Consider the following 15,114-nt stretch of genomic DNA (forward strand, 5'->3'; position numbering starts at 1 on the left):
TCAATCATATATTTTTCTCACATCTTTTTCAAAATAGTTTTCAATCATATCTTTTTGATTTCTAATTTCAAAATCTTTTTCAAAAATCACTTGATTTCTTTTCCACTCTTGGTTTTCGAAAATCCCTTAGTGTTTTTCAAAATGTTTTTAAAATCTTTTTAATTTATTTTCGAAAATTTCTTCCCCTCTTCTCACATCTTTCTATTTATGGACTAACACTCCTCCTTAATGAACAATTCGAACTCCATCTCTTTTGATAAGTTCGAATTCTTCTACCTCTCCTTCTATTTTTCTTTTCCTCTGACACCTCAAGGAATCTCTATACTGTGACATAGAGGATTCCATATTTTCTTGTTTTTTTCTCTTTCATATGAGCAGGAGCAAAGACAAAAGCATTCTTGTTGAGGCTGACCCTGAACCTGAAAGGACCTTGAAGCGGAAGCTAAGAGAAGCTAAGGCACAACTCTCTGTAGAGGACCTAACAGAAATCTTCAAAGAAGAAGACATGGCAGTCGAAAACAACAACAATGCCAACAATACAAGAAAGGTGCTGGGTTACTTTACTGCACCTACTCCCGACTTCTATGGGAGAAGCATCTCTATCCCTACCATTGGAGCAAATAACTTTGAGCTTAAGCCTCAATTAGTTTCTCTAATGTAACAGAATTACAAGTTCCATGGACTTTCATTGGAAGATCCTCATCAGTTTTTAGCTGAGTTCTTGCAAATCTGTGGCACTGTCAAGACCAATGGGGTTGACCCTGAGGTCTACAAACTTATGCTATTCCCTTTTGCTGTAAGAGACAGAGCTAGAATATGGTTGGACTCACAACCTAAAGAAAGCCTGAATTCTTGGGAAAAGCTAGTCAATGCCTTCTTGGCAAAGTTCTTTCCACCTCAAAAATTGAGTAAGCTTAGAGTGGAAGTCCAAACCTTCAGACAGAAGGAAGGTGAATCCCTCTATGAAGCTTGGGAAAGATACAAACAATTGATTAGAAAGTGTCCTTCTGATATGCTTTCTGAATGGAGCATCATAGGTATCTTCTATGATGGTCTGTCTGAATTGTCCAAGATGTCATTGGATAGTTCTGCTGGAGGATCTCTTCATCTGAAGAAGACGCCTACAGAAGCTTAAGAACTCATTGAAATGGTTGCAAATAATCAATTCATGTACACTTCTGAAAGAAATCCTGTGAACAATGGGACGAATCAGAAGAAAGGAGTTCTTCAGATTGATACTCTGAATGCCATATTGGCTCAGAACAAAATATTGACTCAGCAAGTCAATATGATCTCTCAAAGTCTGTCTGGAATGCAAGCTGCACCAGGCAGTACTAAGGATGCTTCATCTGAAGAAGAAGCTTATGATCCTGAGAACCCTTCAATGGAAGAGGTGAATTACATGGGAGAACCCTATGGAAACACCTATAATTCTTCATGGAGAAATCATCCAAATCTCTCATGGAAGGATCAACAGAGACCTCAACAAGGTTTCAACAACAATAATGGTGGAAGAAACAGGTTTAGCAATGGCAAGCCTTTTCCATCATCTTCTCAGCAACAGACAGAGAATTCTAAGCAGAGTCACTCTGACTTAGCAACCATGGTCTCTGATCTAATCAAAACCACTCAAAGTTTCATGACTGAAACAAGGTCCTCCAGGAACTTGGAGGCACAAGTGGGTCAGCTGAGTAAGAAAGTTACTGAACTCCCTCCTAGTACTCTTCCAAGCAATACAGAAGAAAATCCAAAAGGAGAGTGCAAGGCCATCAACATGGCCGAATTTGGAGAGGAGGAAGAGGCAGTGAACGCCACTGAGGAAGACCTCAATGGATGTCCACTGGCCTCCAATGAGTTCCCTAATGAGGAACTATGGGAATCTGAGGCTCACACTGAGACCATAGAGATTCCATTGGATTTACTTCTGCCATTCATGAGCTCTGATGAGTATTCTTCCTCTGAAGAGGATGATGATGTCACTGAAGAGCAAGTTGCTAAATACCTTGGAGCAATCATGAAGCTAAATGACAAGTTATTTGGTAATGAGACTTGGAAGGATGAACCTCCTTTGCTCACCAAAGAACTGGATGACTTGTCTAGGCAGAGATCACCTCAAAAGAGACAAGACCCTGGAAAGTTCTCAATACCTTCTACCATAGGCACCATGACCTTTAAGAAGGCTCTGTGTGACTTAGGGTCAAGTGTAAACCTCATGCCTCTCTCTATAATAGAGAAGCTAGGGACCTTTGAGGTACAAGCTGCAAGAATCTCACTAGAGATGGCAGACAATTCAAGAAAACAAGCTTATGGGCTTGTAGAGGATGTTCTGGTAAAGATTGAAGACCATTACATCCCTGCTGATTTTATAGTCCTAGAGACTGGGAAGTGCATGGATGAGTCCATCATCCTTGGCAGACCCTTCCTAGCCACAGCAAAGGCTGTGATTGATGTGGACAGAGGAGAATTGATCATTCAAGTGAATGAAGAATCCTTTGTGTTTAAGGCTCAAGGATATCCCTCTATCACCATGGAGAGGAAGCATGAAGAGCTTCTCTCAAAACAGAGTCAAACAGAGCCCCCACAGTCAAACTCTAAGTTTGGTGTTGGGAGGCCACAACCAACTTCTAAGTTTGGTGTTAAACCCCCACATTCAAACTCTAAGTTTGGTGTTGGGAGGTTCCAACATTGCTCTGAGTATTTGTGAGGCTCTATGAGAGCCCTCTGTCAAGCTACTGACATTAAAGAAGCGCTTGTTGGGAGGCAACCCAATGTTATATTTATCTATTTTCCTTTGTTATTTTATGTTTTCTGTAGGTTGATGATCATGAAAAGTCACAAAATCAATTGAAAAAGCAAAAACAGAATGAAAAATAAGAGAAAAATAGCACACCCTGGAGGAAGGACCTGCTGGAGTTTAAACGCCAGAAAGGGGCACCAGACTGGCGCTAAACGCCAAGAAAGGGCAAGAAGCTGGCGTTAAACGTCAGAAATGGGCACCAGCCCGGCGTTTAACGCCAGAATTGGCATAAAGAGCATTTTTGCTCGCTACTTGGTGCAGGGATGAATTTTCCTTGACACCTCAGGATCTGTGGACCCCACAGGATCCCCACCTACCCCACCATCCTCTCTCTTCTTCTTCACCCATTCACCAATCACCTCAACCACTCTTCCCCAAAAACCCCTCACCTATCAAATCCCACTATTCTCTTCACCACTCACATCCATCTTTCATAAAACCTCACCTACCTCACCATTCAAATTCAAACCACTTTCCCTCCCAAACCCACCCATTAATAACCGAACCATACCCCCTTTTCCACCCCTATATAAACCCATCTTCCCTCCTTCATTTTCACACAACCTACACACTACTTCTCCCCCTTGGCCGAACCTCATAGCCTCCTCTATCTCCTCAATTTTCTTCTTCTTCTACTCTCTTCTTTCTTCTTTTGCTCGAGGACGAGCAAACCTTCTAAGTTTGGTGTGGTAAAAGCATTGCTTTTTGTTTTTCCATAACCATTTATGGCACCAAAGGCCGGAGAAACCTCTAGAAAGAGGAAAGGGAAGGCAAAAGTTTCCACCTCCGAGTCATGGGAGATGGAGAGATTCATCTCAAGAGTGCATCAAGACCACTTCTATGAAGTTGTGGCCTTGAAGAAGGTGATCCCCGAGGTCTCTTTCAAGCTCAAAAAGAGTGAATATCCGAAGATCCAACATGAGATCCGAAGAAGAGGTTGGGAAGTTATTACCAACCCCATTCAACAAGTTGGAATCTTAATGGTTCAAGAGTTCTATGCCAATGCATGGATCACCAAGAACCATGATCAAAGTGTGAACCCAGACCCAAAGAATTGGCTTACAATGGTTCGGGGGAAATGCTTAGATTTTAGTTCGGAAACTGTAAGGTTGGCATTCAACTTGCCCATGATGCAAGGAGATGAACACCCTTACACTAGAAGGGTCAACTTTGATCAAAGGTTGGACCAAGTCCTCATAGACATTTGTGAAGAGGGCGCTCAATGGAAGAGAGATTCAAGAGGGAAGCCGGTTCAACTGAGAAGGCATGACCTCAAGCCCGTGGCTAGGGGATGGTTGGAGTTTATCCAACGCTCAATCATTCCCACTAGCAACCGGTCTGAAGTTACTATAGACCGAGCCATCATGATTCATAGCATCATGATTGGAGAGGAAGTAGAAGTTCATGAGGTTAGCCTTTCCTCATCTCATTTGTCACCTCTGTTATTCAGTTGGAATTGACATAGAGGGAGACACCCTCATTGATGAGGACAAGCCCATCACTAAGAAAAGGATGGAGCAAACAAGAGATCCCACTCATCATGAAATCCCTGAGATACCTCAAGGGATGCACTTTCCTCCACAAAACTATTGGGAGCAAATCAACACCTCCCTAGGAGAATTGAGTTCCAACATGGGACAACTAAGGGTGGAGCACCAAGAACATTCCATCCTCCTCCATGAAATTAGAGAAGATCAAAGAATCATGAGAGAGGAACAACAAAGGCAAGGAAGAGACATTGAGGAGCTCAAGCACTCCATAAGATCTTCAAGAGGAAGAACAAGCCGCCATCACTAAGGTGGACCCGTTCTTTAATCTCCTTGTCCTTCATTTTGCTGTTTTTCAAAAATTTATGCTTATGTTTATCTATGTTTGTGTCTTATGATCATTATTGTCTTAGTGTCTATGCCTTAAAGTTATGAATGTCCTATGAATCCATCACCTTTCTTGAAATGAAAAATGTTCTTAATTGAAAAAGAGAAAATTGCATGAATTTTAAATTTTATAACAGATTAATTATTTTGATGTGGTGGCAATACTTTGACTTCTGAATGTATGCTTGAACAGTGCATATGTCTTTTGAATTTGTTGTTCATGAATGTTGGCTCTTGAAAGAATGATGAAAAAGGAGACATGTTACTGAGGATCTGAAAAATCATAAAAATGATTCTTGAAGCAAGAAAAAGCTGTGAATTCAAAAAAAAAAAAAGAGAAGAAGTTTATGCGAAAAAAAAAAAGAAAAAAAAGAAGGAGAAAAACGAAAAAAAAGGGGAAAAGAAAAGAAAAAAATAATGAAGTTGTGATCCAAGCCAAAAAGAGTGTGCTTAAGAACCCTGGACACCTCTAATTGGGGACTCTAGCAAAGCTGAGTCACAATCTGAAAAGGTTCACCCAATTATGTGTCTGTGGCATGTATGTATCCGGTGGTAATACTGGAAGACAGAGTGCTTTGGGTCACGGCCAAGACTCATAAAGTAGCTGTGTTCAAGAATCATCATACTTAACTAGGAGAATCAATAACACTATCTAGATTCTGAGTTCCTATAGAAGTCAGTCATTCTGAATTTCAAAGGATAAAGTGAGATGCCAAAACTGTTCAGAGGCAAAAAGCTAAAAGCCCCGCTCATCTAATTAATACTGATCTTCATAGATGTTTTTGGAATTCATTGTATATTATCTTCTTTTTATCTTATTTGATTTTCAGTTGCTTGAGGACAAGCAACAATTTAAGTTTGGTGTTGTGATGAGCGGATAATTTGTACGCTTTTTGGCATTATTTTTAGTATGTTTTTAGTATGTTTTAGTTAGTTTTTAGTATATTTTTATTGGTTTTTAGTTAAAATTTGCTTTTCTGGACTTTACTATGAGTTTTTGTATTTTTCTGTGATTTCAGGTATTTTCTGGCTGAAATTGAGGGACCTGAGCAAAAATCTGATTTAGAGGCTGAAAAGGACTGCAGATGCTGTTGGATTCTGACCTCCCTGCACTCGAAGTAGATATTTTGGAGCTACAGAAGCCCAATTGGCGCGCTCTCAACGGCGTTGGTAAGTAGACATCCTGGGCTTTCCAGCAATGTATAATAGTCCATACTTTGCCCAAGATTTGATGGCCCAAACTGGCGTTCCAACTCAGCTCAAAACTGACCGGCGTTAAACGCCGGAACTGGCACAAGAATGGGAGTTAAACGCCCAAACTGGCACAAAAGCTGGCGTTTAACTCCAAGAAAAGTCTCTACACATGAAAGCTTCAATGCTCAGCCCAAGCACACACCAAGTGGGTCCGGAAGTGGATTTTTATGTCATTTACTCATCTTTGTAAACCCTAGGCTACTAGTTCTCTACAAATAGGACCTTTTGCTTTTGTATTAGAGGTCTTTCGGTCTTTCAGTCTTTCAATCTTTAGATCTTTGAATCTTTTGATCACATTTTGGGGGCTGGCCTCACGGCCATGCCTAGACCTTGTTCTTATGTATTTTCAACGGTGGAGTTTCTACACACCATAGATTAAGGTGTGGAGCTCTGCTGTACCTCGAGTATTAATGCAATTACTATTGTTCTTCTATTCAATTCAGCTTATTCTTGTTCTAAGATATCACTTGTTCCTTAACTTGATGAATGTGATGATCCGTGACACTCATCATCATTCTCACCTATGAACGTGTGCCTGACAACCACGTCCGTTCTACCTTAGATTGAGTGGATATCTCTTGGATCCCTTAATCAAAATCTTCGTGGTATAAGCTAGAATTGATGGCGGCATTCAAGAGAATTCGGAAGGTCTAAACCTTGTCTGTGGTATTCTGAGTAGGATTCAAGGATTGAATGACTGTGACGAGCTTCAAACTCCTGAAGGTTGGGCGTTAGTGACAGACGCAAAAGAATCAATGGATTCTATTCCAACCTGATTGAGAACCGACAGATGATTAGCCGTGCTGTGACAGAGCGCGTTGAACATTTTCACTGAGAGGACGGGACTGTAGCCACTGACAACGGTGATGCCCAACATACAGCTTGCCATGGAAAGGAGTAAGAAGGATTTGATGAAGACAGTAGGAAAGCAGAGAGACGGAAGGGGCAAAGCATCTCCATACGCTTATCTGAAATTCTCACCAATGGACTACATAAGTATCTCTATCTTTATTTTATGTTTTATTCATAAATCATCCATAACCATTTGAATATGCCTGACTGAGATTTACAAGATGACCATAGCTTGCTTCATACCAAAAATCTTCGTGGGATCGACCCTTACTCGCGTAAGGTTTATTACTTGGACGACCCAGTGCACTTGCTGGTTAGTTGTGCGAAGTTGTGATAAAGAGTTGAGATTGCAATTGAGCGTACCATGTTGATGGCGCCATTGATGATCACAATTTCGTCCACCACCTCTCCCGCAAGCTGATAAGTGGCAAACTCCACAAACTGATTGTATGGAACATGCTGTGCCTGTAAAGCACGCTCCATAGCCTGGAACCAGTGGTCCACTTCAGTAGGATTAGTTGATCCTCAGAATGTTGGCAGATGAACCTTGAGAAAGGTTGCCAAAGTCATCGGAATGCCTCCCATGTTATCTCTATTTTCTTCAGTGTTAGCATGAGCATTCCCTTTGCCGTTCATATTTTCATTGCCGTTCCCGGCCGGTTGGCCTAGCCTCTGTACAGCTTGTACAGTTACAACAGCATTCACCTCCATAGTGTTGGCCAGGTTCACCATTGCCGCCATGAATTCGGCATGGTTATCCGCCGGTTGCTCATTCCTACTCTCACGTGAACGTCCGTGACCTCGTCCGTGAGTGGCCATGTAGGATTCCTGTCTACACCAAACAATCGATATCAAAGTGATCAGTCTCAATATCAAAAGTCTAGTGCTTCAATTTATCCCAAACAGGCACTCACAAACAAGCATGCTATGCATATATCAAACAGATAGCCTAATAAAATCAAAGAAAAGACACACAGAGTATGTAATGAAGCACAATCGGTCCATCTCTCAGGCTCAAGAGGACGAACCGCTCTGATACCACTAAATGAAGCACCCTAATTAGCCTAAGCCTTACCTTGCATCGTAAAGCAAAGGTTAATCAAAGGTTATGACAGTTCTAAGCTTATACATATATTATATAAAAGGAATTAATACTATCTAGAAGTCCGATGAAGAGTGTGGCTCAAAAACAGGATTTAAAAAGCGCAGAACGTACTAGCGAAGCTACTGACTTAAAGCATAAGGACCAGGTATAAAATAACAAAACATCATAGTATAATTGTATAATATCATAAGACGCTAGTCATAACTCGCAGAGTTTAAGCCGACTAGCTAGATACAGACCATATATGAAACTAGACAGTGAAAACAGCTTATACAAGTTTTGTTCTCTCAAATACAAGCCTCTAGGCCAATCCAAGTACAAAAGTGAGAGACATATATATATATATATATATATATATATATATATAATAAATCAAAAGAACTCCAAAAGATATCCAGATCCTCCGTTCCTGTCACCAACCAGACAACTCATCGAGGTGGGATGCGACATGCATCTAAAAAACACAACAGAAATATGGTATGAGAACCGGGGGTTCTCAGTATGGTAACAGTTCCCAGTGATGTAGGACATAAGACCTCGGGATGCCAAAGGCAATCTTAGACTCCATATCCATAAAACAAAACAGCATAATAGGTAATTCTTTAATACAACTTAAGCCGTAGTACCATAAAAGGGTAATCTATCTTAAGAGATTTCTAATCTAATCAAACGCCGCTGACGAGCCGGTTTTTCGCACTGTCTAGAATTTCCACAAATAAATCCTCGTTGAAAGTATAGCTTCTAGACCGACAAAGAATCCATTTCGTGCAAAAGTTTTGGTTGTCACAAGTAACAAACCCCTAATAAAATTGATAACCGAAGTATTTAAACCTCGGGTCGTCTCTCAAGGAATTGCAACGAGGTGTTCTTATTATTGGTTATGAGTTGTGTAAATTGGGGTTTTGGGGATGAGAAATGAGAAGAGTAAATTGTAGAGAAAATAGAATGATAACAATAAAAACTCTTGGCAAGGTATCGGAATTGGAAGTCCTATCCTAGTTATCCTTATCAATTGTGATGAGAGTTGTCCGTCACTCCCACTTGGTCAACCTCTAACTATGAAGGTAAGTCAAGTGGATAAATCAATATGAATCCTCAGGTCCTAGTCAACTCCCAAGGAAAGACTAGAGTTAGTGGAATTCAAATCAACTAGCAAACATAACAACTATCCATCAACAAAGGAGTTTGATAACTCAAGTATCACCAATTACTCAACGAAAGTCAAAAGTAGAAAAATCTACTCTAGAACCCTTCCAAGCATTTTATCAAACACTTGGAAGGCACAACACAAAAGCACAGAAAAGAAATAGGAGATAATAGCATCCAAATAACCAATCTCAAATATCAGCAACATAGATCAAAAGGGAGCAATGTTGAATATGAAACACCTCAAATTATATTAAAATAGAGAATTCAATCACAAATGGAATGTATAGATCAAAGTATTAGAATCAATAAGAGTAGAAGAGAATTAAGTCAAAGAACATTAAACCTGGGATTGAGAAGAGATAATCCTAAATCCTAAAACCTAAGAGAGAGAAGAGAGCCTCTCTCTCTAAAGATACATCTAAAACCTAAAATTATGAAAAGTGAGAAGTGTCCTTGATTCCTCCACTCTGCATCTTTAATCTGTGTTTTCTTGGTCGAGAACTAGGTCAAAAACAGCCTAGAAATCGCTGGGGACAATTTCTAGGTCACTAAATTTTCTGGAGAACAACGCGTGCGCGTCACTTAGCTGTATGGCCACTATTGAAAATTATATATCATTTCGAAGCCCCAGATGTTAGCTTTCCAACGCAACTAGAACTGCCTCATTTGGACCTCCGTAGCCCAAGTTATGACCGATTGAATGCGAAGAGGTCAGGGCTGACAGCATTAGCAATTCCTTCAGCTTCTTGTATCCCTTCCACTTTTGCATGCTTCCTTTCTATCTTCTAAGCCATTCCTGCCCAATAAACCCTGAAATCACTTAACACACATATCAAGGCATTGAATAGAAATAAGAAAGGATTAAAATTTACGAAATTAAGGCCAAAGAAGCATGTTTCCAATCATAGCACAAAATCAGGAAGGAAAATATAAAACATGCGAATTGTATGAATAAGTGTGAGAATAATGGATAAAATCCACTAGATTAAGCACAGGATAAACCCTAAAAATGGGGTTTATCAGCCGCTATCCCATAGCCTTCACCAACCGATCCACCATGCGACCCCATCGCCACCGCCTTCCGAACCTCCTCAACCCCAGTAAAAGCACAAGTATATGCAATACAAGTAAAACACAAGTAGAAGCATATAGAGAAATTAATACAAGTAGCAATTAGACATGTTATACAGATAGGGAAAACAATATCAAGTCGGCAAAGCATACAAATAGGTAGAAAATGCATATGATGAATGCCTGCCCTATTGGCTGTGATATCACATTGTCGGTTCAACTGCAAACTCGACACATCCCCATGGAGATGTTGCCCTTCGGAATCATGGTGTGGGAACCCCCAAGATATAGTGCTCGGATCACTATCCAGGATTTTATGCCTGTACGCTCTGATAATCCGAAGGGATGTGAGCGGGATCTCTTGCCTCTGTCCTCACATCTAAGCGCAAGCAGTATTAACCACTGTCCTTATGCAGCCGCTGCTACCTCGACAGGCGGGATTAACCATCGTCTCTGTTGGGCGCATAGCGTCTTATAATCTCAGTATAAAACAGTAGTACAGTGGTTTTCAAAAACATTTTAGTACAAAATGGATCCATCACTTCATTCAAAGTCCTTGACTCTTTTCAACCACTGTCCCTTTACATTTCAGTTCCTTGATCTTGCATCTCATTCAGGAACCATTCATCACACATCATCAAACCTTTCCCAATACAACAGAAACCTAGTCCTCCGTCTGCAAACTTTTCCAAAATAATAGTATATAAAACCCTTAAACTATTTCCCATGTTTGAGCACCCAAAAAAATGCTCAAAAGTCTTAAAAAGGTGTTATGGAAGACTACAACCTCATTGGGAAAGTGAAATAGTTGAAAACAAAGCAAAATTTGAGAAAGAGGGTGTGTGCGTCTGCACAAGAGTGTGCGTGCGTACGCTAAGGAAATTTTTAAAAGTGTGCGTACGCACAAGTACCAAAACTTTCAAAAGCTATTCACTCGCACAAGCTGTGCGAGCGTCCCCAACAGACGATCCTTCCCAACGTGTGCGTGCGCACAGGTCTGTGCGTTCGCACAGGTTGCAATTTTCTTAGTGTGCACGCGCACAAGCCGTGCCAGCACTGCGAACAGAGCGCCTTCCTCTGCGTGTGTGGATGCACAGGTCTGTGCATTCACATAGATCACCATTTTCACAAAGTGTGCGAGCGCATAAGGCTGTGCGTGCGCACATACTAGAAAACTCATAATTCCGTAACTTTGCAAAATTTCCAATTTTCAACACCAATATTTGAATGATCATAACATCCTCTACAAAATTCCAAATTTCGCAATCTTTATACCAATTTAAAGGGTTTTCAAAGATCTTTAATTCTAAAGAAGTTTCAACCAATTTTGAAAAATGAGGCAAAAGTTATGATCAAACAAAGTTCCCCAAAATTTCACTTTTACCCAAAATCACAACTTTCACAATTCTTTGTAAAACTCAACCAAAACCAACCCAAACCATTCCAAACCCCAATTCTCATCAAAATCAACATTTTATGCCATATTTCACCAAACTTACCATATTTTCCCCCATCTTTCCTTATCCACAAAATCCATATCAATTTATCTCATATATCAAACTTCATTAACAATTTTTCCAACTATATTACCAATTATTCAACACCAATATCATATGTATCAACATAATTCATTACTCCATTTCACAATTCATTTATTCTCATCATATTATTATTAATCAACAATCTCAACTTAAAATCATCATTTCATCAAACATCATCATACAATAACATCCAACAACTCATCAAACATTCAAATCCAATCCTATCCTATGCTCACTAGCCTAAGTGTCCATGAATATTATATATTACATAGAGAAAACCAAAACCATACCTTGGTCGATTCTCAATATGAACCAAATGAGCTTTCACCCAAAATCCAACCACCAATGGAGCTCTAACAAACACCAACAAGCTCCAAACTCACAATAATCAAGCTATATACATATAAATCACCACAAAATCAACCTTGGGCTCAATATATATCAAAGGTTACAAGAGATCAAAGCCTCTTATCTTTTCCAACAGATTTGGATGGCGAAATCCAAAGCTAAGCAAGGATTAGAGTGAACCTAAACATCAAGAATCACAAAAACTCACTTAATCCAAAACCCTAGGTACCCAAAATTTTGGAGAGAAAAACTAGGGAGATTTAGCGCTTACCTCTAGAGTTTCTTGGATGGGTTTTGTAGAATCCTTCACAAGGAATGCGTAGCCGCTGACGGCACACAAATCGGAGCTCTAGAACTCAAGATATGAGCTTGAGAAGATTGAGGTGATTAGGGTTCAACCTCTTCTTCTCTCCCTCTTTCAAATCTGAAGTGTGTGTGTGTTTATGAGGCTAAGGTTCATTAAATGAACCTTTATATATGTTGGTCTTGGGCCCGGTTAAACTCATTAGCGTTTTTAGCCCGTTTGGCCCAACTACGGGCGAAACCTTTAAAAATACGCCCGGTTTTCATTTCTTCTATTTTTCTAAGGTTTTTGACTGTTTACACTTTTTCTCGCGCAGCACCAGGCATACTTGAACCGGTTCAACTACCGGTTCACTATTTTTCACGCTTTTTCGCAGAAAACATATTTTTTGGCTCGGACAGACCCACTGAGTCCAAAAATGATGTTTAAAACCTCAAATTCTCACTCTAAATTTTTAGAATCAAATTTGGACAATATAACCACTTAATTAACCAGTTTGATTAATTGCAGTTCTTACAGTCTTCTATAATCAAATCAGACATACAAGCTCTCTTTCTTTCTTTCTTTCTTCTTTTCTTGTTTTTGACCAGGATCAGGAATAAAGAACTTCTTCTTAATCCTAATCTTGAACCTGAGAAAAATCTAAGGAGGCGTTTGCAACAAGCTAAGGCACAACACTTGGGAAGAAACCTCTCAGAAAACTTTGAACAAGGGAAGACATGGCCAAACCTCAAGAGGAAGGAAGAAAGATTCTTGGTGACTACACCATGCCTACCTATGACTTATATGGCAGAAGCATCACGGTACCTTGATGTGCGGAAAACGATCCGACACAAAACTCACCGGCAAGTGTACCAGGTCGCATCAAGTAATAATAACTCACATGAGTGAGGTCGATCCCACAGGGATTGAAGGATTGAGCAATTTTAGTTTAGTAGTTGATTTAGTCAAGCGAATCAAGTATTGGTTGAGTGATTTGTGTTTAACAGGAAGTAAATAACAGTAAATGTAAAGGGGGAAGGGTAGAATTGCAGAAATTAAAAGAAACTGAAAGTAAAAGGACTGAATCTTAAAGAACAAAAAATTAAATGACTGAAACTTAAAGTGCAAGAAATGTAAATTGCAGTAACTTAAAGTACAAAGAATATAAATTGCTTGAATGAAAAAGGGATTTAAGGACTGGAATTTCAGAATCTAAGCAAAGAGAAATTGAATTGCAACAATTAATAGAGCAGAAATTGAATTAGAAGCAATTAGAACTCAAACAGTAAGGAAATTAAGTGCAGCAAAGGTTCACAGAAGAACCAAAAGGAAATTGGGATCTCAGGACTCCAGAGACTAGGTAGCAAAGCCTAGATCTCAATTGCCTTCCCAGATCCAAGTTCACAAAGTAATTAACAAGAAATTGAAGAAGAAGCAGTAAAGGAAATGTGTTTGAATTCAATTATGCAGAAGAGAAATTAAAGAGCTCTTGAGTGGAGATTGAGACAGAATTTCCTCAATTCTTAACACCCAAGACTCAAACAAGAAAAGTAGAAATGCCCAAGCAAGAACCAGGAAGAAGAGAGATCAATTCTCCTTCCCAATTCTCAGAAATCTCGGTGAAGTCTCTCAAAGAAAAGTTGCAAAAATGAATGTTCAAAGCTCAAAGCCAAAAGTGCAAAATTCAAAAATCAAATCAAAGGTCCTAATTACATCAAACTAGCTCCTATTTATACACTTTCTATTCTTGGATCTTGGGATTTGGATGGGCTTTTGATTTGGTGAAGAAATGAATTAAATTGGATTTTTAATTCAATTTTTGGCCCATGAAAGATTGCTTCCAGGAGGCTGCCCTGCCCTTGTGGAGGGCAGGGCAGAAAATGGTGCGTGCTGGTGCTTGCGTGCGTGTTTGCGCGAGTTGGTGTTGCAGGATGCTGCCCTGCCCTTGCGGAGGGCAGGGCAGAAATTTTTGGTGCGCCAGATTTGATGCCTGTGCGCCAGATTGATGCTGCCGAAGCCCCTTTGGTGCGCCAGAATGGTGCGCTGACCGTGCCACAACAAAATGCTGCCCTGCCCTCGCGGAGGGCAGGGCAATGTTTCCAACTTGAAGTCCTGTGTTCGAAACTTGGATGACACACACGCTACCCATTTTCCTTGGTTCTCTTGGTACCAAAGTGAGGCTTAATTCCTTGCTTCCTCATGGTGCCGTGTTCGATTCTTCTAGCAAGCATAGGTGAACTTTTTCTTTGAATTTCTTCCCTTGGTGAGCCCGATACTGCCCTTGAGGAGGGCAGGGCAATGTTTTGATCTTCTTGATTCCAAGGCACAGATTTGTGCTCTGCCCTTGTCGTGGGCAGGGCAGAGTTGCCTTTCAAGCTTTGTTCCCTTATGTTGCCCTCCTAGAGGGCAGTGTGCCCTTGTGGAGGGCAATGCTTGCTTCCTCCATTATGCGCCACGCCTTTTTCTCCTTGTGCCACGCTTCCTTAAGCCACGCTTTTCTCTTTTCTTCTTTTCTTCACCTACAATAAACCAAAACAACCACTCCAAGTATCACTAAATTTACAAGGCTTATAATTCAATTAAAAATCAATTAAATTTAGCTTAAACCTCATGAGTTAACATTAATTTCATGGTGGTTGTTTGATTTAAAGAAGTTATGCATTTTCACTCCAAACCACTTACTTAGGATGCAAGAAAGTGCATAAAGACTAACAAAACAAGTGAAATTAGCTTGAAAAATGGGTATATGATGACCAGTCATCACAACACCAAACTTAAATCTTGCTTGTCCCCAAGCAAGCATCAAAACTAAGAGAAAATGAAATGAACAAGAAAAG

General features: G+C 40.1%; 1 non-coding gene across 1 annotated transcript; it reads right to left on the reverse strand.

The window, feature by feature from the left end:
* Positions 1-910: 910 nt before the first annotated feature.
* Positions 911-1,018, reverse strand: LOC130984909 (small nucleolar RNA R71). The gene has a single exon (XR_009088812.1). It is a non-coding gene; the product is annotated as a small nucleolar RNA R71 (small nucleolar RNA).
* Positions 1,019-15,114: the final 14,096 nt, after the last annotated feature.

Source organism: Arachis stenosperma, chromosome 5 (genome assembly GCF_014773155.1).
Source record: "Arachis stenosperma cultivar V10309 chromosome 5, arast.V10309.gnm1.PFL2, whole genome shotgun sequence".
Lineage (NCBI taxonomy): Eukaryota > Viridiplantae > Streptophyta > Magnoliopsida > Fabales > Fabaceae > Arachis > Arachis stenosperma.